General features: G+C 42.7%; 1 protein-coding gene across 1 annotated transcript in view; it reads left to right on the top strand.

The window, feature by feature from the left end:
• Positions 1-16,330, top strand: part of LOC111972462 (exostosin-1) — a 246,135-nt gene that overhangs the window by 136,692 nt on the left and 93,113 nt on the right. The window lies entirely within an intron of this gene.

The following is a 16,330-nucleotide window of genomic DNA, read 5'->3' as shown; positions in this document are numbered from 1 at the left end:
GCTGTACTTTTCTCTGTTCATCTTTGCATTGATCCTGACAAGTCTCCCAGTCCCTGCCACTGAAAATCATCCCCACAGCATGATGCTGCCACCACCATGCTTCACCGTAGGGATGATGCCAGGTTTCCTCCAGACGTGATGCTTGGCATTCAGGCTATAGAGTTTCGTCAGACCAGAGAATCTTGTTTCTCATGGTCAGAGTCCTTTAGGTGCCTTTTGGCAAACCAATAACGCTGTCATGTGCCTTTTACTGAGCATTGGCTACCGTCTGGCCTCTCTACCATAAAGGCCTAATTGCTGGAGTGCTGCAAAGATGTTTGTCCTTCTGGAAGGTTCTCCCATCTCCACAGAGGAACTCTGTAGCTCTGTCAGAATGACCATCAGTTTCTTGGTCACCTCCCAGACCAAGGCCCTTCTTTCCCGATTTGTTCAGTTTGGCCGGGCGGCCATTTTTAGGAAGAGTCTTGGTGGTTCCAAACTTCTTCCACTTAAGAATGATGGAGGCCACGGTGTTCTTGGGGACCTTCAATGTTGCAGACATGTTTTTGGTACCCTTCCACAGATCTGTGCCTCCACACAATCATGTCTCGGAGCTCTACGGACAATTTCTTCAACCTCATGGCTTGGTTTTTGCTCTGACATGCACTGTCAACTGTGGGACCTTATATAGGCAGGTGCGTGCCTTCCCAGATCATGTCCAATCAATTGAATGTACTACAGGTGGACTCTAAGTTGTAGAAACATCTCAAGGATGATCAATCGAACAGGATGCACCTGACCTCAATTTCGACTCTCATAGCAAAGGGTCTGAATACTTATGTAAATTAGGTATTTGTTATTAATTTTCAATACATTATATATATATATATATATATATATATGCAAAAACAGGTTTATCAGAATTGTCCAGGTGTCCATTATCTTTACTACAATGGCTAGAAGAAGAGATCTCAGTATCTTTGAAAGAGGGGTCTCAAAGGAGCATAGGGAGTTTTAAATGGTGTGTGTGTGCGTGCATTTGTGCTTGTCTCAGTCACCAGATCTCAACCCAATTAAACACTTATGGGTAGTTGGTGTTTACTTGGCAGTTAACTGTATGTTGTTTTTGTTCGGGAAGCCTAACTTTACTCAAAGTCAAAGGTGCTATTGCTAAATCTTATAGGTCCTTGCTGACTTGCAGTAGAATGTCTTCAGTACAAGACTGTTTATTCAGTTATTTCATTAGGCTACTGTTTCTCTGATAACCAGGTGGCGAATCTCATCTCTGCATGTCTGGCAGACATATCAGTGTGGATGACGGATCACCACCTCAAGCTGAACCTCGGCAAGACGGAGCTGCTCTTCCTCCCGGGGAAGGACTGCCCGTTCCATGATCTCGCCATCACGGTTGACAACTCCATTGTGTCCTCCTCAGAGCGCTAAGAACCTTGGCGTGATCCTGGACAACACCCTGTCGTTCTCAACTCACATCAAGCGCGGTGACCCGTTCCTGTAGGTTCATGCTCTACAACATTCGCAGAGTACGACCCTGCCTCACACAGGAAGCGGCGCAGGTCCTAATCCAGGCACTTGTCATCTCCCGTCTGGATTACTGCAACTCGCTGTTGGCTGGGCTCCCTGCCTGTGCCATTAAACCCCTACAACTCATCCAGAACGCCGCAGCCCGTCTGGTGTTCAACCTTCCAAGTTCTCTCCACGTCACCCCGCTCCTCCGCTCTCTCCACTGGCTTCCAGTTGAAGCTCGCATCCGCTACAAGACCATGGTGCTTGCCTACGGAGCTGTGAGGGGAACGGCACTCCGTACCTTCAGGCTCTGTCAGGCCCTACACCCAAACAAGGGCACTGCGTTCATCCACCTCTGGCCTGCTCGCCTCCCTACCTCTGAGGAAGTACAGTTCCCGCTCAGCCCAGTCAAACATGTTCGCTGCTCTGGCACCCCAATGGTGGAACAAACTCCCTCACGACGCCAGGTCAGCGGAGTCAATCACCACCTTCCGGAGACACCTGAAACCCCACCTCTTTAAGGAATAGCTAGGAAATAGGATAAAGTAATCCTCCTAACCCCCCCCTCCCCCTTAAATGAGTTAGATGCACTATTGTAAAGTGGTTGTTCCACTGGATATCATAAGGTGAATGCACCAATTTGTAAGTCGCTCTGGATAAGAGCGTCTGCTAAATGACTTAAATGTAAATGTAAATAAGTTCCAGCAATCAAAGTCATACACTTTCATACTGAGAGATGCATGGTGTATGTATGAGTGTCTCGTTTTGTGAAGAGGTAGGCTAGTCATCTAGACACAATGATGTAGGCCTGCATCAGAATTTCCCATAAACGTTTTTGCTTGTGGCACCTCTCATGTCATTTCAGTATGCCCTGTTTTCTCCAAAGTGAGAAAATGACAGGGAACAGAAGAATTTAATTAACATTTCGATGCTTATCGGTATATAAACTAGTTTTCAAATCCTTGAGGAAGAGTGTGAGTGTGAGTGCTATTACTTCACCTAATGAGGGGTTTGATATTTCCCATGCTGCTTTGAGCCTGCTTCTCTGAGTCTGGCTCCCTTCCAACTCCATAATGCCAAGACAAAGTCTTCATCTCAGCCTCCGGCATCTGCCTCTCTCTCCTCTCCTCCAGTCTCCTGCTCTCCTCCGTAACAGCTCGGACTGAAGGACAAGCAAGAGAAAGTGGGAGGGAGTATGTGGAGAATGCCAGATGTTAGTGGGAGAGGAAACAAAACAAAGAATTTAGGCTTGGATGGAAAGTGATGCGCAAAATGGTGGAATAACTCTCCTAGGAGATTTCATGATTCATTACCTAAAACGCCCAAGACGACAGGGGCATCAAGCATGTCTCATCCATGCGTTTAATTACTCTCAGGGGTTGGTGAAGTAACCATCACGTCCACAGAATCACAGCTGAACACTTTTCATGTAGACGTTCCTTTAATAGTGTTTTGTAGATAAAAATACATGTAAATATTCACAGTAGGGGGCTGTGTTTGTATGACTCGGAATTGAAAGGCTTGACCGCTACTAAATATAATGGAAATCAGTCAGGCGACCCTGGTCCTGGACTGACCTAGGTTCTTCAGGTTTTTTATGACCATTTCTCACCTTTTAAAGTCCAGATAATGGACAACAGATGTTTTTGTTGTTGTTGGTGCTGTATATGAACTGTTAGTTTACAATTGTACAATTTATGCTCCCTGCATATAATAACCACGAAGACTGCCGGAAAGCACCAAACACACTGGAAAAACCTGTAGCCTACTGTACATGGTAAGCTGGTGCGCACAAAATGCCACCTCACTTTTTAATATGAAAACAGATGTTCTTTCAACATATATTCGCAACATATTGACACAAATACAATCTTTTTATTGAATTAAAATCGAATTTCAGTGATTGCATGTGGGAAAACTTATTTGAGTGAACATTAGCAAGCCAGCAGCAGATGAAACAGAAAGTGAATTCCCTCCTTCCTCTCTCCACGGTTTTAGCTTGCAGCTATCACTGTCTAACTTGCTAGGTTTATAATATTTACCATCCCATACCAGTGACAACTTAGCTATGTTATCGACATATGGCAGCACACAAACAAAATCTAACTCATTTATTTTGCCAGCTAGAAAGAAATAGCCACAAATTCATTCAGAAATGGAGGAAGAGGTTTATAACTAGCTACAGTTGAAGTCGGAAGTTTACATCCACTTAGGTTGGAGTCATTAAAACTCGTTTTTCAACCACTCCACAAATTTCTTGTTAAAAAACTATGGTTTTGCCAAGTCGGTTAGGACATCTACTTTGTGCATGACACAATAAATTCTTCCAAAAATTGTTTACAGACAGATTATTTCACTTATAATTCACTGTATCACAATTCCAGTGGATCAAAAGTTTACGTACACTAAGTTAACTGTGCCTTTAAACAGCTTGGAAAAGCTAATTGACATAATTGGAGTTAATTGGAGGTGTACCTGTGGATGTATTTCAAGGCCTACCTTCAAACTCAGTGCCTCTTTGCTTGACATCATGGGAAAATCAAAAGAAATCATCCAAGACCTCAGAAAAAGTCTGGTTCATCCTTGTGAGCAATTTCCAAATGCCTGAAGGTACCACGTTCATCTGTACAAACAATAGTACGCAAGTATAAACACCATGGGACCACGCAGCCGTCATACCGCTCAGGAACGAGATGCGTTCTGTCTCCTAGAGATGAACATACTTTGGTGCAAAAAGTGCAAATCAATCCCAGAACAACAGCAAAGGACCTTGTGAAGATGCTGGATGAAATGGGTACAAAAGTATCTATATACACAGTAAAACTAGTCCTATATCAACATAACCTGAAAGGCCGCTCAGCAAGGAAGAAGCCACTGCTCCAAAACCACCACTAAAAAGCCAGACTACGGTTTGCAACTGCACATGGGGACAAAGATCGTACTTTTTGGAGTACGATTCACCCCTCCAAAGAAAGCATGGCTCCGGGGCTTCTCCGAAATGCCACCCGATCCGCGATCGAATCCATTGCCGACCTGTCGCGTTTCAGTTTAGACCGCACTGGGCAGACCATTTATGCTTTCTTGGAGTACTCTAAGTTAGTATTATATACATTTCTGGCATTGAGAAATAGTTGCTACACTACCTTTTTAACCTGGGTGAGCAGGTAAGCTGAATTTACCTTTAAGTTGATCAACACCAGTGATTGGCTAAGTTGGTGAGGTGATGAGTTGAGTCAGGTGTTTTGCTTGTTTGTAAAACTCTGCTGGACCTACAGTATGTCCTCCACAACCAGGGGTTCCTACAGTAGCTCTGATGGACAGGGCATTTGGATTAGTATGCAGTGTTTGTACCTCATAACAGCTAAAGTGTCCACCCATGCCAGCTCATGTCAGACGCAGTGAGCATATCGGTAATGCTGATTTACATGGAGGTCATAAATCCCTGAGGAGAGCGACTGTAAATCGTAGCCTCCCTCTCCTGTAGAGCCAGCGGTCAAAGTGCCTGTCACCCCCTTGCTTTAACCAGCCAACCTCGCATCAATTACTGATAATATTTACTCACACATCACCCAGCCAGAGAAGATCCTCTTACTCATGCCCTGTGACTGTAGCTAGAGAGAGTAGGGAGGAGGGAGACTCCTTCCACCTCCAACCAGCTGACGTCATGCAGAAGCCACCTGAGAACGCTTTTAAGGGAAACACCGTGCCTCCATTTGTGTTTACGCCGTTTTGTCCCGCTGCTCTGCCTCCTGAATGTAACACATTTCAAGATGACTGCTCTGAGGAAAGAAAGGCCTTAAGACAAATAGATCCTGTGAAATGATTCCCCCTTCGAAATGAAACAAATTCTGTATTTTTTGCAGTTAATGAGGTGGATATTTACTGTTGGTTTTAATGACTTTAGATCGTTTTTCCTTTTCGTCATAGCTGCTTTCATTGAGTTTTTCATGAGCAAAGTTAAAGTCATTGAATCATTGTTTATTTTCAAATGAGGTCTATTGATTAGCTTTAACGATTGCATACCCTAAATCGCGGCAGGATTTCTCCCTCAAATCTATATTCTCGATGTAATAGTAGGCGTAGTGATAAAATGTTTTTCTCTGCCGTCTCTCTCGAAGTGGCAATTGATGACCAGTTTAACCAGAAAAGGCATTCCATCATTAGGCCAATTACCAGTGACATTTACAGATCATTTGTTATCAACAGTTTACAGACCTTTAGTGTGTCCTTCAAGCTTCACTTGTCCAGCGAACTGCCCTGGAAAATTGGTTCATGATGTAATTACTGTGTCATTATTTGTGTTTTAAAGTTACTGGGGAAGAAGAGGGTTCTTTGATTATATGCCTCGATCCATTTGTCATGGGCTGGGGATTCCGGGTGATGAGTATTAGACTCCCAGTGAGGAGTCAGGCTCCTTTTTCAAAGGCGTCAACACAGCAGCATCAGAAGTGTATCGCCTGATCTCCAGACGTTGTGGGTGAAGGATTGATTTAACATCAAACCCCCTGTGGCTATACATCTCCTGCTCCTCTACCGATGGAGGCTGAGTGTGTTACAGGGAGATATGATGGAACAATGTGAGGAGAGATGCACACTACAGCTGAGTGTAATGTCTGTCTGTGGAAAACAGAGTGTGGTTAACTAACTCTCTTCACTGGAGCCAATAGTTCCATTTATTATCCCCTGTGCTCTCCATCTCTCCCACTGATCCTCTCGACAGCCAATCTGGGACCTGCCGTGTATCGACAGTCGACACAATGTGGTCTTTCGACACACACATAATGAAAGCTAATATCATGTCAAGTACCTCATCACCGCAATCATTTCCAGTAAGCTATGGTTTTCTGTTTTTCTTTCCCCTTTCTATGTTTGTATTCATTTTTTCCCCTATTCATTTCTGGTATTCGTTTTTATTTCTGTGCAGCACTACTCTTTCCCCTGAATCCATAAATTATTCGATTTGAATTAATTAAATCTGGCCCCATAAAATAAGTCATTTTTCGGACATATTTGCTTTATCTCTCAAGGGGCATGCTCCGCTGGCTGCATTCTGTTTACCAAATGATTGTGGGACCAAAGGCCCCATGGCCCTCTCTTTCCCCCTCCCACCTCTGCCTCCCTTCCACTCCACATCGGATAGAAAATGTGACTTGACGTTCCAGCCACTGGCTTCCATTTCAGAGTTCCAGATGGCTCAGAGACGGAAGAAAATAAAAGTTTCTATTGGATTCCCATGTTGCTCTATGGTTAGACTTTAATTGAGTGGTACCAATGTGTTGTTTTAGGCATATTTAGTTATAAACACAGGACAGGAATAAATTGTGCTTTCTGTCATCATAGTACTTACTGTAGTGGACCATGCTTTGTTACAACAGGAAAATAGAAACCTATTAAATACTTTTTTTAGGGGTTGTGATTAGTAGTGATTCATTTAATGACTGTTTTCTGATTGCGTTGCTAATGGAGAGAGGGAGCCTGTCGGGTAGGTAGGCATGGAAACAGATAATCAGTGGTTATGTCTGAGTAAATGCATCACTCTTTTTACAAACCACGCATCCTCATTGATTTCGAGAGCGAGTAGGTTCAACTTCCAGCCATGACTAGAATTTCCCCTTTCAGCTTGAAATCTAAAGGTCTCACAATAAAAAACGGATGACCAGAACGTTCCAAATTATGTTAATACACACCAGATTATAGACCTTTGGATATTGTACTTGATCTACTATGTGGTGTGATTTTAATATTAATGTGCTAGGATCGGCAGGTTGGGATAGCAGTGTTTTACTGTATGGCTCAATGCAAACCCACTGTTGTAATGCAGAATGTGTACTAGGGTTAGCGTTACTCTGAGTCTCTCGTTTGTAAAGAAGCTATATGTCTGGGCCATACACATTATCATTAGTATGCCGAGTATTGTGTATGTGGACTCATTTTCTCACTTGATCCTGTAGATGGTAAAAGAGAATGTAGCATTTAGACTAAAGCCAAATGTCCATAGCCGATGGAAAATGTACGAGGTATTTAGGGCAATTCCATGCCTGAACCTTACAGAATGAAGGAGAGAGGTATTGGTTGCAATTGAAATGAATGGATGGCGATTTAACGTTTCATTAAGTGTCAATGTTCCATGTTTAATTGGTTATGGGTGCACTTCGCTGAGGATTTTTTTCAAACTCTCCAAAACCATATTCACTTTATGCATGTTGTGTTGTATAATACACAAGGTAGCCCCTAGTAATAACACAGGGTGTAGGGAAACAAATGTGTAAATTAGTAATGATCCAACTCTGATCATCTAACTCCTTTGTTTGGTTGCTCTTGTTGTCCAATTATATGGAAAAAATGCAGCCTACTGTCACAAGCCAAGCAAAGCGTCCACAGGGTGAGCCACCTTTTGTGACACTGCTCACCTCCACGATAACCACTCTGGAAACGATGCTGGAGTTGTTTCTGTCTCTTTCAGGAATAATTATACGTCTGCCACAAAACTCCCCAAATACGTCCTTTTAGGAACGACAACCCTCTTAGTATAGCAATGCAGGCCTTTAGATGTTGTACACATTAAATTGTGTTATTCCGCTCTTTATCCAGAATGTTGTATTCCACTTTGTTGGACTTGAGCAATACTTTTCCATGTTCAAGCTTTCTTGTTCCTCGTATCACTACCATAGGAATGGGTCAATGAGTATTCAAACCCATTTGTTATGGCAAGTCTAAATAAGTTCAGGAGTAAAACTTGACTTAACAAGTTACACAGTAAGTTGCATGAACTATGTGTGCAATAATAGTGTTCAACATTCTTTTTTTTATGACTACCTCATCTCTGTACCTCACACATCCAGTGTGAGGTACAGTCTGTAAGGTCCCTAAGGTCGAGCAGTGAATTTCGGATACAGATCCAACCACAAAAACCAGCGAGGTTTTCCAATGCCTCGCAAAGAAGGGCAGCTATTGGTAGACGGGTAAAAATAAAAACCATTATATGACTTTGAGCATGGTGAAGTTACACTTTGGATTGTGTATCAATACACCCAGTCACTACAAAGGTACGTCCTTCCTTACTGGTGTGAATACTTTCTGAAGGTACTGTAAATGATGTGATTTGTGCCTACTCAATATATAAAGCACAATGTTTGATTGGACTAGCAATAGCATAGGATATTTAGCAAGTAAAGTTTGTACCAAAACAATCAGTCTATTTCTGTGGGGGAATATGGAGGGAAATGACCATGTGACGCATTTTCACAAAATCCTGTTGCACTTGCGTTTTCCAAATGTCCTTCATAGATGWGCGGTCTGTTTTCCCACTACTCACATTAGACCTCTGTATTGGATTGGGTATAAGAAAGGGCACACGGGTCAAGTTGAGGGTAACCCAATGAAATGTCTTGGTTTATAGTAGCTTGCATTTTTATGTTCCTATCTTAATAGCCTCTATGTTTACATAAGTACATTCCTCATCTTTATGATGGGAGAATAGAATGCAATTTCAGACAACAAATTGTCTGGCAAATTATGTTCCATTATTTGCATTGTTGCCGCTCTTTGGCATCATTTTGTCTGTCCCCCATGGGAGAAGGTGTCACACAATCCTAAATAACACAGCCATATGCGTTCTCTTTCTCTTGGAAATGTACAAACACGCTTCCATTGTAGCCTTCCCATCCCCATCCACATACAATGCTTTATTCAGTTGCCCCAGAACAGAAGAGGCTCGGGGGCCAATTCAGTATGTAAATATAGTAATCCCGTCCAGCTGCTGACACCCAGCTGTTGTCCATAGAGCCCATTGTTTGGCAGCAGAAGGTCAGTGCCAGGGTGAGGGGCTAGCGGCTAGAAATCACTGCCTTTTTATTAAACATGTCTTCTGACAGCAAAAACAGCTTCATTACACTGAATACCAATCAGCATATCAGGGCTCCATGTGGCACCAGCACCTGATGTATTCATTGCAGATGGGAGTGGGAGTCCCTCTGCACACCCTACATCAGGATTAATGACAAATCCGTTTTCAGAGATGACAAAGGGAAGCAGCTGCCGTTGGAGCTTTTAGTCTGTTTTGGTCCACCTGTGGGCAAAGAAAGAGGTTTATATCACATAGGCACTACAGTGTGTGGGTTGTCTTTCATTTGTCTGCTTTAACAGTACTTGAGACGAAGTTCAGGGATTTTAACCTTAGTCTTTTTAATGAATGTCTGCTTTTTCTAGCAGATGTGCTCATCAAATCTGACCCAGAAAAGACTCTCATGCTTCCTGTAGTTTGGTTGGGGGCCGCTGGATAGAACCCCCTGGAAACATAATAGGCAGGTTAAAGGTTTTTGTCAAATGGTCTGGACAGAAGGGTGTTGGTGCTGGTGAGGCCCAGGCAGGCAAACACAGGACTGTTCAGATAGGCCGCTGCACGTTGTAATGATTTATTAGTGGATCTCTTGTCATTAGAGCCTGTCACTTTGAATGATGAAATCATTTCACCTCCAGCCCTCGCCATTGTGGGTTTTGGAGTGAGCGACTGCAACTTGGCTCTGCTTGTAGTGTGCCCGCCCGCCCGGTCCTCTCTGTGAATGTCAGCTGTTGAAAAGGAATGCCGTTCAGTGGAAATCAGGAGCTGTAGTGCTATTAAGTGTGGTGCTTGGCAGGTTGTTTCGAGTAGGTGCTGTTGTTTCATTGTCAATACCACACCACTCCATGGGGAAGGAGGTTTATGGGAAACTTTCTCTATAAACGTTGATCAAGTACAACTGCCAACTGTTTGCTCATTGCTGTTGCTCTAAGATGGCAACTCAGAGCAAATGTGCATGTGCCAATTGAATCTCAACAAGGAAACTGTTGGTGATTGTATTTGATCAATTATTGAAGACGTATGGATTTCAGAAAACAAAGGCAGGTAACTACAGAGGACAAACATGGGTACATAGTTAGAATTTCATAATTACATTTTTATTTTTGTATTGACCTTGGTCGAATTGATGTAGTCGGAGCTGAATTCCACAAAGCCGTGTCTCTGCTCCACTCCGTTGGAGTTCATCAGAAGTTTCCTTCACCGTGGAGTTTAGTCAGCTAGAGAAATGGATGGCAGTATACACTACTACAGTAGCTATAGAAACTAATGTAGTGTTTTGTTCATTGGTTCATTCAGAGAGCAAGTTTAACCCCATTTTGATGTATTGCCCATGTCAATTCATCACAAACGTTGCACATACTGCATCAAACTAAGCTATTGGAGTGATTCCACCCTCGTGATTGTCGTTTTTATGGGAAGTGAGAGTGGTCGACTGAACCTTTCAGTAAAGAAACTTAAGGAAGATGGACAAACCCATGACAATGTCTAAGATTACACGTTCTCTTATCTCCTGTCAGTGGCAGACCGCCTGTTCCATTGACGGCTATGACTAAATGAGTATGGGCAGTGTGTCGTGGCTGGTCTAGCTGCATCGCTCTGCACTGTGCTCCTCCTTATCGAACCTCCTCTAACCTACATACTCTCATAACAATGGTCCCTGGGCCATGAATAGCCCAGTGCAGCTAGAGGTGCTGAGGGATGGATGTAGGTAAGGACCTTAAGCCCCAGACTCCCCCCTCCGTGTCATGTCTGCCCAGGCTGTCAAGGACAGGTACCCTCGCTGCTCTCTGTGAGGTCTCACAGCACTGTGGTGGTGGAGTCTACAGTACTTTTATTTGGACTCGTCTCAAATATGTCAGTGCATACCTGAGACCTTGAACACGTATAGGAATGTTATACCTTCCTTGTTTTAGTCTTTCTAGTTCTATACATCAAATTGTTTATTTCTGAGGTAAATGCATGAAATGCTCACTTCAGTTATTGAAATAATTATGTCTCAACCTGTGCGTGCATTCAGATACATTCAACTTGTGACAATCCTAGAAAAGGGCCAGATTGTGTATCTATATACAGATATATTATATTGTTTTTTACTTTGAGGGAAAATGGATGACCCTGTCCGTTATTGAAGTCAGTTTTCATCCAGGAGAGTGCTGACAAATTAGTTTGAATTTAAGGTTTTGTGCTTTGTCCCTTCTGCTTGCATCAAGCATACGGCTCCAACAAGTGGCAAAGGTGGAGGTTTATGTGCTCGAGAAAGATCCTGGTGTAAACCCATATGTGCTTGCTCAGTAAACTCAGGCAGTAGAACATCCACCTCAGGAGAAAGCAATGCCACGTGAGAGAGCTAGGCAACCAAATGACACCCTAGTTCCTATATAGCCTAATAGTGCACTACTTATAGGGCTCTGACCAAAAGTATTTCATTATAGGAAATGGGGAAGGCTATCATTTGAGACAGGGACTTCGACTCCTTTTTTCCCCCATCAGTCTCCATCTATAGCTGGGTTTCCATCCAATTGGTGACAGATTTACATGTGACTATTCTAAAATACGCATAAAGAAAATATGCACATTATCCCATCATAAAAGTTAGTGCGTGATGACGTAGTGCAAACAAAATGTACTTTTTCGCTTAATCTTTCATGTACCAAATAAAAATCTAAAGTTCAATGTGTTTCCATTGCATTTTCAACTCTAGTTTTGTCACAAAAACTGTTGCGTTAAATGGCAAGTGTGCCGACTCTGGTTTTGGAACGCGCGCTCCAGCATCGAGATACTTGTGCACTTTCACCACGGGTAAAGTTCAGCAGTATTTATTTAATCTGTAGCCTAATAAACTGCATGGTTTCCAGAGTCATAGTCGGAGGACCACACACCATGTCATCGCATGACTCCAAGTTGACTTCGGGATGATGGTTATATCAGTATTTGCACATTAAGGCGTTTCCACTATTTCTGGCATAATTCATTTTACAGACAGAAAAATATCCCACCGTGTCGAACGAGCAAATTATCTTAGTTATACAATTGTACCGAAACTTCCTGTTTCCACCACACCTGTCGTGATTTTTTTAAATATAAGGTATGACAACTCAAACACTGCGGGTTGAAACATGGTTATTGAGAGCCTGGTTTTGTCTGTTCTGAGGAGCGTGCCTTGGCTGTTGTGTGTTCATTTCACAGCGATAACATGGCTCCCTGATGACTGCATCCCAAACAGCTCCCAGGCTGTTTACACTACGTCTCCTACTACACTATCCCGGAGTCTGTATTCATTATGCAAGCTTCAGTGCCTCACAGGTGGTCAGTGTGAAAAAGAGCCAGCATGGAGAATTCCAACCCAAAGACTGCTCTAATTGATCCCCCATTGGACACTCAGCATAGCTCTCCGGGACAATATGGGCCCAACCTGGCAACCAGGCTTTAAACTGGGCTCTAATACCCAGCTGACCATAATGTGGTCTGTCTTCATCACCACAGAGAGTTGACAATCTGAGAATGTTTACCCTATATTTAAATATTACACAGTATGGGATTTTCTCTCTCCCCCCTCTCTGTATGATATTTCTCATTTGTTAGACATACTGTACACACTGCAAATTACCAACTTTACTGTTGATCAGTGAATAAAACACACTGATGATAATGGTATGGAATAAACTCTGCTGTTCTATGTTATCCCTTTCATATACCCATATCAGAGAGATGTGGTATATTGTCTGTAAAAAAATATAAGGCCATGCTTATATGACCCCCTTTCAAACAGCCCCTTATTTACCACTTTCTTGCAGGTATACCCCTTGTTTATGGAAGTGTATACAAGGTCTGTGAAAATGCAGGAATCTTGACTAGGTCTTTATGTGGGTTTTAATAAACCCTTTTTTATTTTTTATTTTTTTACCTCTACCCCTTTCAGATGTACAAATAAAAAGCAAGTGAGCTTTTGGTCTGAGTATGAAAGGTATATACAGTACACTGAGTGTACAAAACATTAGGAACACCTTCCTAATATTGAGTTGCACTCCCTTTTGCTTTCACAACAGCCTCAATTCGTCGGGGCATTTGCCGGACCCCCTTGGCAGCAGCTAATGTGGATCCATAATAAATACAAAATACAGTTGTCAAGTTGGCTGGATGTCCTTTGGGTGGTGGACCGTTCTTGATACACATGGGGAACTGTTGAGCAGGAAAAACCCAGCAGTGTTGCAGTTCTTGACAAACTCAAACTGGTGCACCTGGCACCTACTACCATATCCCATTCAAAGGAACTCAAATCTTTTGTATGGCCAATTCACCCTCTGAATGGCACACAAACACAATCCATGTCTCAAGTCTTAAAAATCCTTCTTTAATCTGTTTCCTCCCCTTCATCTACACTGATTGAAGTGGATATAACAGGTGACATCAATAAGGGATCATAGCTTTCACCTGTCATGGAAAGAGCAGGTGTTCCTAATGTTTTGTACACTCAGTGTATAATAAATACAGTATGTTTCCACTCTAAAACAGACAGAGGTGTCATGTCAAAGTGTAAATAATTGAAGGAATAGGGTACAATGAATGAACACAACATTTTTGCAAAATTATTATTATTTTTCTCAGCAAAGATATGCTTTTAAGTAGCCGCTTATCTCACACAAGAATGGAGCACCTCTCTCCTGGCAGCCTATAACATTATAGTCAAAGTGTTCATTATTAATGTAGCAGTCCCCTTGCCTGTGCCGTGTTTTTTTTAAAGCATGTTTCATGAAGCACGGCAGTCATTGAGTAATGAATCATTGAAACTCAGCTCTATTCTAATCCCCCCCCTTGAAAGCAATTGTTTGCCTGCTTCTCCAGCTAAAGCTTAATCCCTGGTGGAGTAGGAACAGGGGATTGATGTACCTGAGGTGAGTGGCTGTACAGCGGGACACAATGGTACTGAATTGAAATATGGTGTTACCCTTTGTGTAGCCGTTTGCTAGCTGTAGCATTACGACTAGGTCTTGTTTGAGGTCTTGTCTGGGGTCATCTTTGAGGACGGCGTGCAGCAGCATCCAGGGATTCTAGTGAAGACCACATCGGGCTTAAATATCTGACCTCTCCATTCAATCTGATGTTCAGGAGGAAATTGCTGGTATGTTCTTGATCAAAGGCTTTAAAAAACGACTCCTGTTGGGTCTAGCTGCTGACGGCTAGTGGTGTAGCTCAAGCTTTCAAGGCCGATTTTTAGCTTCATCCATTAAAATCTGAAATATTTTCTCATTTGATGTGAATGACATGGAATGAGCGGGATATCAGATCTTCTCCATAGCCCCTYAAGGTCTCTTCTTCTCTGAGGCCTTTGATATGAGGCGCCATACCATCCACAGTATACTGTACTCTCTGTACATACTCCACAGCAGGATGTCAGGTATTGCATCAGCTTTCTGCACATTTTGCCTCTAAAACTACTAGGTGAGAATGGAGGACAATAAGTTCCTTTGGTTGACCTCCATTTCCACTTTAGCAGTCAAGTAAATGTCTCTGTCCATAATTGTTGCAGGCTGGCAGCATCATGGTCATTCATGTGCCTTCGTGCAATACTTTTGGGTAACAGTTCCATTGACCTGATCCCAAATCAGTCATCTGATCTGTTAGCTAATATACCTCATTTCACCTTTTTTATATAATGTGTGTAACACTTGTTGCAACCAAATCATCAGTGACACTGACAAAGAGACCTGTAGGAGGATAATGTATTGCGATAATGGAGTTGCTTTTATAGGGATGAAAAAGCACATCGATTTAATAGAGGAGAGATGGCAGAGACGACAGATGGTTGAAGGTCGAAATGAGCTGACGAAGATCCTTGCCGGATTGAAACGTCTGTTTGTTTGTGAAGGTACGTGGTGGAGCTCACAAGTGTTCAGGCTCTACTTCCTTTCTAGAGACAACAGATGTGCCTTCTGATGAGATGGGAGTTGTGGAGGTGTCAGGGATGTGTCTGATAGCAGCCGACAGACACCAAGTCAGTGACGTGAGTGAGAGATCTCCCCGTGCACACACCGATTATTGGCGCCGCCTCCAAAGCACGCCAGCAGGTGCCGTGTGTGAATTAGACATGTTGTATCGGATTAAATGCTTTCTTTATTAACATACACCTACTGTGATCCATATTACAAGGTGCTACCGTCGGATTTTCATTAGTGAACTAATTGAATAGGTACACTTTATTTGCTGTTATGCGTGTACAGTGCCTTCAGAAAGTATGTATACGCCTTGACTTATTCCACGTTTTGTTACAGCCTCAATTCAGAATGAAATATCTAGTTTTCTCTCACCCATCTACATACAATACCCAATAATGACTAAGGGGAAGCATGTTTTTGAAATCTTTGTACATTTATTGAAAATTAAATCTCTAATTTACATAGGTATTCACACCCCTGAGTCAATACATGTGAAAATCACCTTTGGCAGCGTTTACAGCTGAGTCTTTCTGGGTATGTCTAGGAGCTAGAAGCAGAGCTGTCATATCTGTCAGCGCCATTATGGTTGATTTTGATTTGATTTAAGTCTCTAAGAGCTTTGCACACCTGGTTGTACAATATTTGCCCATCATTTTCAAGTCTTGCTGTAGATTTTCAAGCCGATTTAAGTCAAAACTGTACTAGGCCACACAGGAACATTCAATGTCGTCTTGGTAAGCAACTCTAGTGTACATTGAATGTACAAAACATGAAGAACACCTTCCTAATATTGAGTTGCACCCCCTTTTGCCCTCCGAACAGCCTCAATTTGTTGAGGCATGGACTCTTAAAGGTGTCGAAAGCGTTCCACAGGGATTTTGGCCCGTGTTTACTTCCCACAGTTGTGTCAAGTTGGGTGGATCTCCTTTTGGTGGTGGACCATTCTTGATACACAAAACTGTTGATGGTGAAAATCCCAGCAGTGTAGAAGTTCTTGACACACTCAAAACGGTGCGCCTGGCACCCACTACGTTACCTCGTTCATCTTTTGTCT

This window comes from Salvelinus sp. IW2-2015, linkage group LG14 (assembly GCF_002910315.2).
Source record: "Salvelinus sp. IW2-2015 linkage group LG14, ASM291031v2, whole genome shotgun sequence".
Taxonomy (NCBI): domain Eukaryota; kingdom Metazoa; phylum Chordata; class Actinopteri; order Salmoniformes; family Salmonidae; genus Salvelinus; species Salvelinus sp. IW2-2015.
The sequence above is the reverse complement of the archived record's forward strand: the minus strand, read 5'-3'. Positions and strand labels throughout refer to the sequence as shown.